A 15,521-nucleotide genomic window follows, 5' to 3' on the forward strand; every position below is an offset into this window, starting at 1 on the left:
GACTATGGAAATGACTTCCTGGAGCTAATTTTAATATAAAGCGGGGATAGGTAATGCCTATGTATAGGCGTATTGCAAAACTCTATGCATATGTAGCACTTGACTGTATAAATTTAAAGCGAACTGCCAAGTCAGGTGCGCACGACTTTGGTGGGACTACCCCCCGTGCTGCCCAGCGCTGAATGAACATACCTACTTTACAATCTCACTGATTGTGGAGTCTGTTTTCCGCACGTCAAGCAAATAAGATAAATACAAAGAAAACCACTCATTTGTATGAAGTTCAATTAAGGAAACTCATTTATTTGGAGCAGTAAGCTAACATGACTTTTTAAATACACATTTACTACTACAGCATCATAATTACTGCAATCAAGACACATAAAAATCTTTTGCAAAAATAATTATTATTTAAAAGCACACAGCTCAAAGTTGCTGTTATAATAATGACTATAATAGCAACCGTTTAGCATTTGGACTTTTTTTTGGCAGGAGGGCTTTGCATTGTTTATTGTGAGAAAGAAACAGGCTCTGAGAAAACATGCAATTTTTCAGTAAGGGAAAAAGCAGCATCAGGTTTGGAAAACAGAATGGCAGAAAGTTGTCTTTGCTTCTGTCTTTCCAGTCCACATAGGCTGAGATAATTTAAAGTCATTACATTCTCCTGGATAATCTCTGTTTCATATACCATGGAAGATCTCAAAATATCTGTTTCATAGTATCCCTGACATACAGACATTCAGGCTGTGTAGTAGTCAGCATTTATTTTTTTGCTGTGCTTTTCATTCTGAAATTCCATTCACTGTTGGGATCCAGGGCCCACAGAGCTCATTGGTAATCTGCAATTTACTTAAAAGAAAATAGGAACAGTCATTTAATATTTATTGCTCATTGTTCTTCTTGAAATGTGATCAAATGCCTGTCATCAGATCTATAGAAAAATTAAGCCTATGAAGGCATTAGATAGAGTGAAAAAGTATGTTTCAAAGGAGAGATGACATATCACTGGTGTTATATATTAGCTGAATTTGTTCTGTTCGGAAGGACTAGGTTCTTCACTCAGTGTCTGAGAGGATATGGATATTACTGTTGTACAAAAGAAATTCAGAAAATTGTAATTCAAAATTGAGAAAAAACAGGAAAGAAAAATTTATTGAGTTCATATTTTAAAACTGTATTTCTTTTCTTTATCAACACAAGGGATTGATACACTGTACATCGTTGTTTTTATTTAGATTTATTTGGTATACAATGAAAGCTCTTTTGCCATATATTATAAATGCATCCGTAGAAAGAACACAAACAGTAGTCTTTTCATTCGGACCAGAAATTGTTAAAAGACGTAAATCAAATATTTCAGACATAGTATAGTATCCTATCCTTCATTTACAGATTCACTATACAATACATATCAGGTTTGCTTTTTCATTCAGTCACTCACTCCATCCCTTCTGCTCCCTTCTGAACTTCTACCCCAAGAGAGTGCTACCTTCCCCCCTCTTTTCCTTGGTAGAGCAACTACTCCCCATGTTTTTGCAGGTTCATTGCTCTCCTTCTCCCTTCTACTTCCGTTAAGTCTAGCTCCCCTTTTACTCCTTAGTCCACCACTACTTTCCTTTGAGTCAGAGAAAAATGATTAAGGACAAGTCTTGGTTTCATTTGAATCAGTGAATCCAAGTTTTGAGGGAAGCTTAGATCTTGGCCCTATTTGGTTCTTAGACACCTATTCCAAATCATCCCTTATTTTATGCTCCTTTTGTGTGTAGTCTGTAATACTCCTTTCCTCTTTGTTCTCTCATGTTGTCTTTTCCCTATAGGCTTTCTTGTCCTGCTATTTTGTTCTTTTTCTTTACTTGACTCTATCTCCTTTTTCACCTTGTTTCAAATATTCTGGTAAAGAAATAAAAATTTAATCACATAAAAGAGTTTGGTTTGATTAAGAAGTAGAAAATTGTGAAGCATAGGTATGGGAGTGTTAAGTTTGAAATGTAGTCATAGGAACTTAAGAAAATGTACTATGTGTAACCATAAGAACTCAAGTATTGTCTAAAATCAGTTAACCACAGAAACTTTGACAAAGATTTGTTGATTTGCAGTGTTTTGGTTTAGGAAACTAAGGAAACCGTTATGGACACCAGTTTGCTGCTTGGAAACCCCTTACCCTTCCCACCTCGATCTAATTATTGAGGATTCTAATCAGTAGAGTTAAGTGAGATTAACCAATGATTGTTTTAACATAAGAATATTGATAAAATGGTGTGACTGAAGGACCAATTATTAGAAAGGTTACATTTAAGAATAGATATAGTGTGCATTTTTATGTAAATTAATATAGATCATGGTCAGAATCGTACTGCGCAGAATCACCTAAGAGAGGTCAAGAAGCAGACAAGTGAGGAAGACTATGGAAGACCACCAGAGGGCTTCTGAAGACCACCAGAGACCTTCACTGCACCTGCATGAAGAGACATTTACATATGCTAATGATTTATCGGAAAGTTAATGATTATGTATAACATTTTCTAGAAATTTAGTGAATATGTATAACAGGTGTGTATTTAACCTGCACAGTTAGACTAGACAGGTGCACACGATAGGTGGAGCGATCCCCTGTGTGCCCAGCGCTGCAATAAAGGAGTGCCTGCTTCTTAACTTCTCATTGCTGTTAAGGAGTTTTATTCCGGATTTCGGTAACAACCTTGAGCTTTTCTCTGTGTTCTGCTTATACCGACTGTCAGTTGTGTTGGGAAATGGGATTGAAGGTCTCACTCATACTGACTTGTGTTCATGGAGGAGTTTGTATCACAAGTGTATAGTTGGAAGTGTTTATAGATCAGTGAATATGCACTTACATAGCAGCATGCTGAGAACTGGTTATGTTACTGATTTGTTGAATTATAAGAAATATTTTAGCAAAAATTATACATCTATTGCATTTTACACATTTAACCAACAACCAACAGCTGTTGTGAAATCCTCTGTATAGCCCTGTACCAAGGCCGGAGGAATTGGTTAAAATCATCTAGTAGGAACATTTAGAACTTAGATAACAAGCTTAAGATTTAAGATAATTTGGATATAGTGGTTATTTGTAGGAGTATATTATAACCTAGAAGAATGCATAAGATGTCAGAACTTCAAATTAATGGGAACTGAGAAGAGTCAAATGAAGCAACTTGTAGTTATCTGCCAAGAAACAGTTAGTTACCTGCCAAGGACCAAACTGCGCAGAATCACCTAGAGAAGGTCAAGAAGCGGACAAGTGAGGAAGACTATGAAAGACCACCAGAGGACTCTAGAAGACCACCAGAGACCTTCAATGCGCATGCGTAAAGGACATTTGCATATGCTAATAACTTCCCAGAAATCTAATGAATATGCATGATATTTCCCAGAAATCTAATGAATATGTATGAGTAAGCACAATATAAGGTGTGTGATTTTGGTGTTCAGGTGTGCGTGGTTTGTGAGAGGACTCACCCACGCACCCGGCTGTCAATAAAGAAGTGTCTGCTTATCTACACTAAATTGGTGTTGATAAGTTCTTTATTCCGAGTTTTTCGGCAACAGTTAGGTATAAATCTTTCCCTCCTCCAACTAAACAATAATAGAGGGTATGGAAAGTGAAACAGATTTCCATTTTCAGCTGCAAGGATGTCAGCTCTTCCCCTCCAAACAGGGATGTCTCTTCTGCCTACAGACTGCATGCAAAAAGGAAATTATTTCAATTAATTTGTTAAACCAAAGGGAATGTGAGAGTGAAGAGCCAGATACCTTTCAAACCAAAAATGTTTAGGCCAAAATAGGGGGAAATAATGAGACGGGGAACCAAAGAAACCTTAGCAGATATAGTAGATATATGAATGTGGATAGGAATTGTTTAATAATTATCTAGCTTATAATGAAGTTAAAGAAGTTTCAATAGAGGTAGACATGGCCCAAGGGGATGAGAAGTGATGTTTAACGCTTGCATTGTTAAAACTGGCTGGGACAGGAGATAGTCCCTGATAAGAAGCAGCAGTGGCTCCAAGAACCAGCCAAGACCGACCTTGTGATTTGGATAAATGCCAAGGGACAACTGAGTCTGCGCAGGGACAGAAGGTTAAGAGTTCACCCTGAAGAAGACATACAGCCTTCATCTTCAGGACCACCAGACGACCACCATAAGGAGGCACTGCGCAAGCGCAGTTGAGAGGAGACTATGGAAATGACTTCCTGGAGCTAATTTTAATATGAAGTGGGGATAGGTAATGCCTATGTATAGGCGTATTGCGAAACTCTATGTATATGTAACACTTGACTGTATAAATTTAAAGCGAACTGCCAAGTCAGGTGCGCACGACTTTGGTGGGACTACCCCCCCCCCCCCCCCCCCCCCGTGCTGCCCAGTGCTGAATGAACATACCTACTTTACAATCTCACTGATTGTGGAGTCTGTTTTCCGCACGTCAATAAGAGACAATACATTTGAAGTGCTGCTTTATACAAGTCTTTCACGTGGCTCCAAAAATGTCTGTATTTCTTCCACTTATGTCTACCACCTGGTGTTAACTTCAAAATAGTGCTGTATTGGGTGCTTTACTTAACTGCTCTGTGAATGGGTCTCATTCACCAGAAGTCCCAGCTCACTCCATATGGAGGCAAAACTCCCAGTGAAGACAATGGGAATCCAGGTCTCCTGACTCACATTTTGCTTAGGCAAAACCCCCATTGTCCAGTGACTGCTTTACTGGATGAGCAGTGATTCAGAAGTGCTGAATAGGAACCCAGTCAGCTGTACTTCGATATTAATTTCCTGATGATTCATTAATTCTGTAAAATCACTATCGTATTCTTTGTACAATTATCCAACAATTTTGGTTTAGCCAAAACATTAAGAACACATCACCTATTAAAATGTGTCATCTTGAGAAAAGTATCCCTAAAGCAGTATTTTCTCTGAAATCTGAATGCTTCTTGAAAAGTATTTGCTACTCTTGACTTCCTGCTAAGCCCAGGAATATGAAAGCATTTAATTCTTTGATCAGGTTTCTGATAAGTTATTAAAGACAGAATTCCAGTGATTAAGTGACTCAAAATAGGAGAATAAAATAAGAGATGAATGAAATGAGGTGATCACATTTCAGCTGCTTTTGTCATGCTGTATTCAAACAGCTTAAAATGAGATATGTGAACTTGGTATAATCACAAGCTATTAAAGTCTACAGTGATTCAGTAACAAATGAAACTCAGAATTCCTGTTTGCACACAAAATGTAGTTAGAACAGTTGAAATATTGTTTGAACTGTAGGAATAATATTTTACTGTGATGGACCTGTTACTGATTTGTTATTAGTTAGAATTAATCATATTTAATTTTAATAGGAATATGGAACTATAAGAACTATTTTAGCAAAATTATATATTGCATTCTATACATTTAACCAACAACTAACAGCTGTTGTGAAATCCCCTGTGTAGCCCTGTACCAAGGCCGGAGGAATTGGTTAAAATCATCTAGTAGGAACATTTAGAACTTAGATAACAGATGTCAGAATTTCAAATTAATAGGAACTTAGGAACTTAAGAAAATGTATTATGTGTAACCATAAGAATTTGAGTATTGTCTGAAATCAGTTAACCACGGAAGCTTTGGTAAAGATTTACTTTGATCTAATTAATGAGAATTCCAATCAGTAGAGTTAAGTGAGATTAACCAATGATTGTTTTAGTATAAGAATACTGATGAGGTGGTGTGACTGAGGACCAATCACTAGAAATATTAAATTCAAGAATTAACATTGAATGTATTTTATGTAAATCTAATACATGATGGCAAAAATCGTACTGCGCAGAATCACATGAAAGGTCAACTATTGGACAAAGTGAGGAAGACTATGGAAGACCACCAGAGGGCTTCTGAAGACCACCAGAGACCTTTACTGCGCCTGCGTAAAGGACATTTACATATGCTAAGAACTTCCCAGAAATCTAATGAATATGTATAACATTTCTCGGAAATCTAATGAATATGTATGAGTAAGCTTAATATAAGGTGTATGATTTTGGTGTTCAGGTGTGCGTGGTTCGTGAGAGGACTCGCCCGGGCACCCGGCTGTTAATAAAGAAGTGTCTGCTTATCTACACTAAATTGGCATTGATAAGTTCTTTATTCCGAATTTTTCGGTAACAGACCTATGTGAATACCATGAAAATAAAATATGCTTTGCCGCAGATGAAATTTTTTTATTCTGTATTTTATTAGTGACATGTGAACAACTTCATTACTTTTTTTCCTCTGACACCTGCAGGTTCTTTAAATGTAGTGCAAAAGAAGTGTAAAAATGCTACTAATTTCACTTCCCACTAATCCCAATGATGTGAATGCTTGTGTAGGTTGTGTATATTTAATGTTTATTCTCTAAACATTTTGATAAGAGGTTGTTTTTTTACACATTTACAATGTACTACAAAATTATACTCTAAATAGATATGAACCATAACCTTAATATATTTTATATGCATTACCAGAAACCGTAGGAACCATCTGGAACAATGAGTCACATCTTCCACAGATAACTCACTTCTCTGCAAGATGTGCGAGCAATGATCCAAAAAGTATAGTGCTCTGCATACCACAAAACTTCCCTTGGATTACATTTAAAAAATATAGATCTTTAGTACAAACCCCTCAAAGCCTCAAAAATGACAGCATAGTATAGGAGATATGAAGAGTATTGTATGTGCATCAGATGAATATATTAAGGGGAATTTATTAAATAGAAATCTTCAGATAATCCTGGAAAGCCATTTTGTCCAGTATTCTGAGATGGAGATTAGCTAGGTATCAGATTTCCATCACCAGTAATCAATCAGAATTTTGCTTTCACTGGGATTCTGGTTCTTTCCTTTTCCCCATTAGGTATCCTATCATCCTCTTGTATAAGATCATTTTTAGACATGATATTCATATAGAATATTCCAACATTTTTCATCCTTCAAGAGAAAGCTCTCTGCTGATGGATCTTATCCTTGTAGGTTTTTTTACTTACTTTTAATAACATACTGAGGTGCTTTTTTTTTTTTTTTTTGAGGTAACCTTTTCCTACCAGATTTTTCCTGTTGCTTATAATGCTGGCTATTGTTGTAGTCATATGTTTGAGTTACAGCCTAGCCTTGGTGATACTGCTCAATTTAGGGTTAAACATGATGCATTGTCCTTTAAGGAGGACCAGTACTCCATAGCTTCACTATGCAAGCCTGATTACTTTGTATGAACTATGCATGCTTTGCTAAGGACTATGTCCTAGAAGAGGGAACTAAAGACTTACAAAAGGAAACATCCTGCCCCAGAAGGCGCCAAAGGCCAGATGACTGCCAAAGAAGCATGAACTAAGGGAAAGGTAAAGGTGGCAGGGGGAGATGGCAACCTCCAACTCAATTCAAGGCTGGAAGAACTTGGCCCCCCACACTTGCAAGCGGCATGTGTACTAATTTACATAGCAAGTGAGGCTAATTTAAATATAACTGGCCAATGGTAGATGAGATGGTGACTACTAACCAATGAATGTAAATTTAGGCGGGTTTTTACTAATCATGTGACAGAATAAATACATTGTAGTTCATTGATATGGTGTGCCAGCTTTGTGGAGTTACCACCTGGCACCCATCTCTGTGCAGACATGAAATAAACAAATATCTCAGCTTTGTGTGTAAGATTGGCTTATTGCATTCTGGGTACTGAACCCCACTTGTGGGACAACATTGTGGTTGATATAGGGTAATCACAGGCCTTTTTCCCATTCCAAATATTGGGTTCGTCAAGATTCTTCCGGTAAACATCACAAACTAATCTTCATAAAAGCCCAAATTTCCATACAATCTTGAAAGGTAAATATAAATTCAAAATTATTTTTTTCTGTGTCAGACTGTTTCCTGAACCATTTTCCTCACATTGATGAGATGAATGTAAAAGAATCTATCACATCTCTTTTCATAAGTAAATGGTGTGTTCTAACCTTTACATTAATTCTTTTTTTTCATTGTGATTATGTAGATTACAATGAGAAAGCTGTTTGAAGAGGCTTACAAAAAATCTTTTAGCTTCCTCTTGATTTTTAATATTTTTTTGAAATTTATTACTGAAGTGCTTTCCAGATGAAGGTTTTCAGCTTTGAACTTTTAAGCACTGTTAGAACAATTTACAGTTCTATTAATTTTCTGTGTGCTTCAGATAAGAGCCCTGGAGAAGGGACATATTCAATTCCCTCAGCAGGGCATCAGTAAATGATAACAGCCTCTCCCAATCTCAAGATCTCAGAACTACTCTCTTCTGGTACTTTTAACACAGTACAATACAACACGATTTTCAGAGTCCTCATACATCACTTCCAGCTGACCTCTCACCCAGGATGCATAGCAACCTTCAAGTAGCAAGATAATTTCTATTACAATCTGTCTCTTTCTCTTTTTTCTTTTTTTCCCTTCTTTTTATTAAATTGCACACTTCAGTTCTTATTCAGCAGAACATCTCTATAAAGAAAACTGTTTTCACAACATGTTATATTTTTTTGGTTTCCTTGACATGCTCTCTGAAAATAAACATACACACATATATAAAACTTGTGTGTAAGTAAGAGTATGAAAGTATATAGTATATGTGTAAAGTAGAACCCCAGCAGTCATTTTGAAAATACTATTTATAACAGACTACAAATGTTATTGCATATTATGGTACACCAGAGTATAGCAAAATAAACATAAATTTTCAGTTATTTTTTCATGATATTTTATTTTTATTTGCTAAAGACACTATAAGCAATATCAATAATATTTTACTAAGATATTTCTAAATTTTAAAAAATGAAATTGCCATTTATGACGCTTTTGAATCTTTCATTCTTAGCAAAACAGCATGTACCCTTCACATCTATCCATAGTAAAGTTGTCTATAAAAGAGTCAGGTACATTTTGACATAGTAGATCATTCTTGAAGAAAGAGTAACATTCAGTAGTGTGCTGGGTTGACCCTGGCTGGATGCCAGGTGCCCACCAAAGCCACTCTATCACTCCCCCTCCTCAACTGGACAGGGGAAAGAAAATATAATGAAAGGCTCATGGGTCAAGATAAGGAAAGTTTAATAAAACAAAAGCAAAGGTTGCATGCGAAAGCAAAGGAAACCAAAAGGTTTTCTCCACTTCCCATCAGCAGGTGATGTCTGGCCACTTCCCGGAAAGCAAGGTTTCAGTACACATAGCAGTTGCTCCAGAAGACAGATGTAAAATAATGAATGCCCCCACCTTTCATCTCCCTTTATTTAGCTTTTATTGCTGAGCAGACGTCATATGGTATGGAATATCCATTTGGTCAGTTTGGGTCAGCTGTCCTGTCCCCTCCCAAGATCTTGCCCACCCCCAGCCTGCTGGTGAGGGGGGGGGAAATGTCGGAGAGACAGCCTTGATGCTGTGCAAGCACTGCTCAGCAGTAGCCAAAACACTGGTGTGTTATCAACACCTTTCTAGCTACGAATACAGAGCACAGCACTACGAGGGCTGCTATGGGGAAAATTAACTCCATCTCAGCCAGACCCAATACAATCTCCGCCCCTTATTCCATACCATATGCATCATGCTTAGGTCCCACATAATTTAATACACACATATATATCTTCTAGCCAATCCATTGTATTTAATTCTTATTACTGAAATCCCTTCTTACCAACACTTACAACTTAAACTACATATTTAAACTATCTTTATACCCAACACACCAAGTTATACATTTTCATTAACTACTATCCCCTGTACTTTAACAGATAGATATTACTCTCCCGTTCCATGGGCTTATTCCACTCCTCCAGATGTTCACAAACAGGCTATGAATTGGGCCCCATCTGTCAAAATGGGTGGTCAGGACAGGAGAAGCAGCATGTTTGATTTTTGGGCACCAACACCGGCTTGGTTTGGGTCATCATTGCACTCGTCTGCTTCCTTGCAAAACTCACTCTTCATCGGTTCAGGTCATTCCTGCTACATTACTTCCTACAACATACAACTCACATCACAGATTATTTTTCGAGGGTTGAGATAACAACAGATCTGGCCAGAGCACGTTGAAACAAATTTGTCATACGCATTTCTTATATTAGTTAAATAGCTGCTAGTCACAATGTTGGTTCATTTGTTCACATGGTGGCGTTGTGTAAGTTCCTATATGCTCTATGTATTGCCTGCGGTTACATTTATCACCTCTGGGAGAGGGATCAGGATTATCATTTTGCTATACAGCTGTCTACCCTGCCTGGCCTCTCCCAAGACCCTTCGGTTGTGGGGTTGCTGAAGGTTGAAGAACAACAGGTACCAATTGCTACCACGACGGTGCACCGGCGGCAATATCGCACCAACCGAGACTCCCTGATCCCCATCCATAAGCTGATTTGTCAATTGGAGAGCCAAGGAGTGATCAGCAAGACTCACTCACCCTTTAATAGTCCCATATGGCACATGCAGAAATCTAATGGGGAATGGAGACTAACAGTAGATTATAGTGGGCTGAATGGAGTCACGCCACTGCTGAGTGCTGCTGTGCCAGATATGTTAGAGCTTCAATATGAACTGGAATCCAAGGCAGCCAAGTGGTATGCCACAATTGACATTGCTAATGCATTTTTCTCCATTCCTTTGGCAGCGGAGTGCAGGCCACAGTTTGCTTTCACTTGGAGGGGCGTCCAGTATACCTGGAATCAACTGCCCCAGGGGTGGAAACACAGCCCCACCATTTGCCATGGACTGATCCAGGCTGCACTGGAAAAAGGTGAAGCTCCAGAACACCTGCAGTACATTGATGACATCATCGTATGGGGCAACACGGCAGAAGAAGTCTTTGAGAAAGGGAAGAAAATAATCCAAATCCTTTTGAAGGCTGGTTTTGCCATAAAAGAAAGTAAGGTCAAGGGACCTGCACAGGACATCCAGTTCTTAGGAATAAAATGGCAAGATGGACGTCGTCAGATCCCAATGGACGTGATCAACAAAATAGCAGCTATGTCCCCACCGACTACTAAAAAGGAAACACAGGCTTTCTTAGGTGTTGTGGGCTTTTGGAGCATGCATATTCCAAATTACAGTCTGATTGTAAGCCCTCTCCATCAAGTGACCCGGAAGAAGAACGATTTTAAATGGGGCCCTGAACAACGACAAGCCTTTGAACAAATTAAACGGGAGATTGTTCATGCAGTAGCTCTTGGGCCAGTCCGGGCAGGACAAGATGTTAAAAATGTGATCTACACTGCAGCCAGGGAGAATGGCCCTACCTGGAGCCTCTGGCAGAAAGCACCTGGGGAGACCCGAGGCTGACCCCTGGGGTTTTGGAGTCGGGGATATTGAGGATCCGAGGCTCGTTATACTCCAACTGAAAAAGAGATATTGGCAGCATATGAAGGCGTTCGAGCCGCCTCAGAAGTGGTTGGTACTGAAGCACAGCTCCTCTTAGCACCCCAACTGCCAGTGCTGGGCTGGATGTTCAAAGGGAGGGTCTCCTCTACACATCACGCGACTGATACCACATGGAGTAAGTGGGCCGCACTGATCACACAACGAGCTTGCATAGGAAATCCCAGTCGCCCAGGAATTTTAGAAGTCATCACGGACTGGCCAGAAGGCAAAGATTTTGGAATGTTGCCAGAGGAGGAGACGACGAGTGCTGAAGAGCCCCCACTGTATAATAAACTGCCAGAAAATGAGAGGCAATATGCCCTGTTCACTGATGGGTCCTGTCGCATTGTGGGAAAACATCGGAGGTAGAAAGCTGCTGTATGGAGTCCTACATGACAAGTCGCAGAGACTGCTGAAGGAGAAGGTGAATCGAGTCAGTTTGTAGAAATGAAAGCCATCCAGCTAGTGTTAGACATTGCTGAAAGAGAGAAGTGGCCAGTGCTCTATCTCTATACTGACTCATGGATGGTGGCAAATGCCCTATGGGGGTGGTTACAGCAACGGAAGCAGAGCAACTGGCAGCGCAGAGGTAAACCCATTTGGGCTGCCGCACTGTGGCAAGATATTGCTGTTCAGATAGAGAATCTGGTTGTAAAAGTACGTCATGTAGATGCTCACGTACCCAAGAGTTGGGCCACTGAAGAACATCAAAACAACCAGCAGGCAGATCAGGCCGCCAAGACTGAAATGTCTCAGGTGGACCTGGACTGGCAACATAGGGGTGAGCTATTTATGGCTCGGTGGGCCCATGATACCTCAGGCCATCAGGGAAGAGATGCAACATATAGATGGGCTCGTGATCGAGGGGTGGACTTGACCATGGACACTATCGCACAGGTTATCCATGAATGTGAAACATGTGCTGCAATTAAGCAAGCCAAGCAGCTAAAACACCTGTGGTATGGAGGGCGATGGCTGAAATATAAACATGGGCAGGCCTGACAGATCGACTATGTCACACTCCCACAAACCCGCCAAGGCAAGTGCCATGTGCTTACAATGGTGGAAGCAACCGCTGGATGGCTGGAAACATATCCCGTGTCCCACGCCACTGCCCAGAACACTATCCTGGGCCTTGAAGAGCAAGTTTCATGGTGACACGGCACCCCAGAAAGAATCAAGTCGGACAACAGGACTCACTTCCGAAACAACCTCATAGACACCTGGGCCAAAGAGCATGGCACTGACTGGGCATATCACATCCCCTATCATGCACCGACTTCTAGAAAAATCAAACGATACAATGGACTGCTGAAAACTACATTGAGAGCAATGCTGGGTGAAACTTTCAAACATTGGGATACACATTTAACAAAAGCCACCTGGTTAATTAATACTAGAGGATCTGCCAATCGGGCTGGCCCCACCCAACCAAGACTTCCACATACTGTAGAAGGAGATAGAGTCCCTGTAGCGCGCATGAAGAGTATGTTAGGGAAGACAGTCCGGGTTAGTCCTGCCTCAAGCAGAGACAAACCCATCCAAGGGATTGCTTTTGCTCAAGGACCTGGGTACACTTGGTGGGTGATGCAGAAGGATGGGGAAGTTCGATGTGTACCTCAGGGAGATTTGATTTTGGGAGAGAATAGCCAGTGAATTAGGCTGTATGATATTTAACTGCTAAATAACCTGCCAATGCATGTCATTGTATCTATAGTGTCTATATGCCATATCAAGGGTATTACAGTAAGAATTTCCCAAAATGACTGCAGGATGGACTTTGAAACCGAGCCAAGTGCAACAGTGATAGAACTTGAACTGGCACCCAGCAATTTCCCTCAAGATCAACATCTTCGACCTGCAGACCAAGGGTGTGGGTTGCACCAAATGTACCAGCTGCAAGCTCCAGAGGCAGCATGCAACAATCCAACACCACACACCATCTCTCCTATCCTGAAGGACTGTTACAACAGAGGGAGCCCCAAAATTATGGACTAAATAAAATTGATGGACACATTAGAGGGATAGCCCATCGACTAAGGGAATGCTATTTGTGTGTGTGTGGGGGGTGTGACCATATACATATACATATATGTATATAAGACAAGGAAAGTGGTGGTGATTAATTGGAAAATGTAAGATCTGGGCATGATGTAGATGGTATAGAATAAGAGGTGGATAATGTCCTGGGTTCAGCTGGGATAGAGTTAATTTTCACAGGAACCTGGGAGGTCGGGGGGAGGCACAGCTGGGGCAGCTGACCTGAACTAGCCAAGGAGTTATTCCATACCATGTGACATCATGCTCAGTATATAAATGGGGAGTGGGGTGGGGGGCACTCTCTCAACTTTCGGTGGGGGAAGTGGTGGAGCGTCGGGTTCCGGGTGGTGAGCAGTTGCACTGTGCATCACTCGTTTTGTATATTCTTTTATTAGTACCGTTGTTGTTGTAACTTCTCTTTTTGTGTTGTCCCAGTAAACTGCCCTTATCTCAACCGTTGAGGTTCCGGTGTTTGTTTTTTTTTCCTCCCCTCTGATTCTCCTCCCCATCCCACCGGAGGGGGGCGGGAGGAGTGAGCAAGCGGTTGGGTGGTCCTTTGTTACTGGCTGTGCTGAAACCATGATAACACAGCAGTTGTCCATCAACATGTTCAAAACTTTACATATACCCTTCTCTTTCTTTGGCATCTAATCCAGTATAGCCCAATTTTTGATAGGTATTTTACCGAAACATTATAACCGATTGTTTGAGAGTCCCCAAATTGTTAGATATAGCGTTGGCTAAGGTTGATAACTGTAAATTCAGTTCTAGAGTACTCTGTTGGTATTTTCTTGGGTATCATACATAGTCACCCCTATGGAATTTCAGGGCATGATGTAGTACTGTTCCAACTCCACCACATGATCTCATGGGCTAGTTGGAGGGTATAGTTGCATATGGTGACCAACTACAAACAACATGAGTATAACCTCTTCCCCCATATTATCTGAAACTCCAGCTATAATTGTTGCATTGTTCCCATGTGAGCTCAAGGGCTCACGATACTGATGTCCATCATTTTTGCCACGACATTATCATCCAGATCTTCACCATCCATGTCTGCCACTGTCATCACTGCCAGTAGAAGCAATGGAATGGCTCATTTCTTCATTGTCCTAAAAGAAAGCACAAACTAGGCCTCAGTCTTAAAACCGGGTCACAGGGTTAGAAGTCCGGGATTATCCACCGGGCACTGATGTGGTGAGTCTTTCTGCTCCCATGAGATGGTCTCAGAGGACTAATGTAATCAACCTGCCACATGCTCCAAAGAGCCTTGCCTTGTCTGATATGCTGGGCCAGAGCTTGGTTTGGGTGATTAGCCTTAAGCCTTATTCAGCATTGCGGGCAAGCTGTGAGGATTGCTTCACAGGTTTTTATAGACACTGGCCAACCCCTAGATCAACATTCATAATAGAGATCTGCTTTCCCTGAGCGGCCTCATTTGATATGCAACCATTCTGCTAGTCTATCCCAATCTTCCTTCTCACTGGTGACCATCCTGATTTGGGCCAGGTGGTCCACCTGTTGATTCCATTTCACAGCTGGGGTTCCATCCTGAGCATGTCCCTTCACCCATCCCACCTTTAAAGGTCGGGATCTCCCTATTGCCAGGAGACATTGCCAGTCCTCTGTCCTCCACACTTTCGCATGACCTACTTCCCATTTACTAGATTCCCACTGACATATCCACTCTGTAGCACCCTTAAAGGTTGCGTAAGAGTCAGCATAGACGATGGTAGCACCATTCTCTGTGGCCAGTAATAAAGCCCGTAGTTCTCCTACTTGTGCACTACCTTCACCCTCTTCCTCGACTGTCTTCCCAGTACCAATCTCCAATGTCACTGCTTTATATTGCCATTTTGATCCCACTTGACAGGCAGATGCATCAGTGAACCACACTCCCTGCACATCTGAGCCTGCCACAAATTCAGGTGCCTCCTCAATGGGAGAAGGTTTATACGGTTGACCCAGCAAAGCTGGGTCAGGGTTTACAGATTGCTGTAGTTTGAAAACCTTAGTCGGACCTTCCTTTAGTGGGAGCAATTGGCTTATCCCTTCTAGGTATGCAT

The sequence above is a fragment of the Haliaeetus albicilla genome, chromosome W, assembly GCF_947461875.1.
Source record: "Haliaeetus albicilla chromosome W, bHalAlb1.1, whole genome shotgun sequence".
Classification (NCBI taxonomy): domain Eukaryota; kingdom Metazoa; phylum Chordata; class Aves; order Accipitriformes; family Accipitridae; genus Haliaeetus; species Haliaeetus albicilla.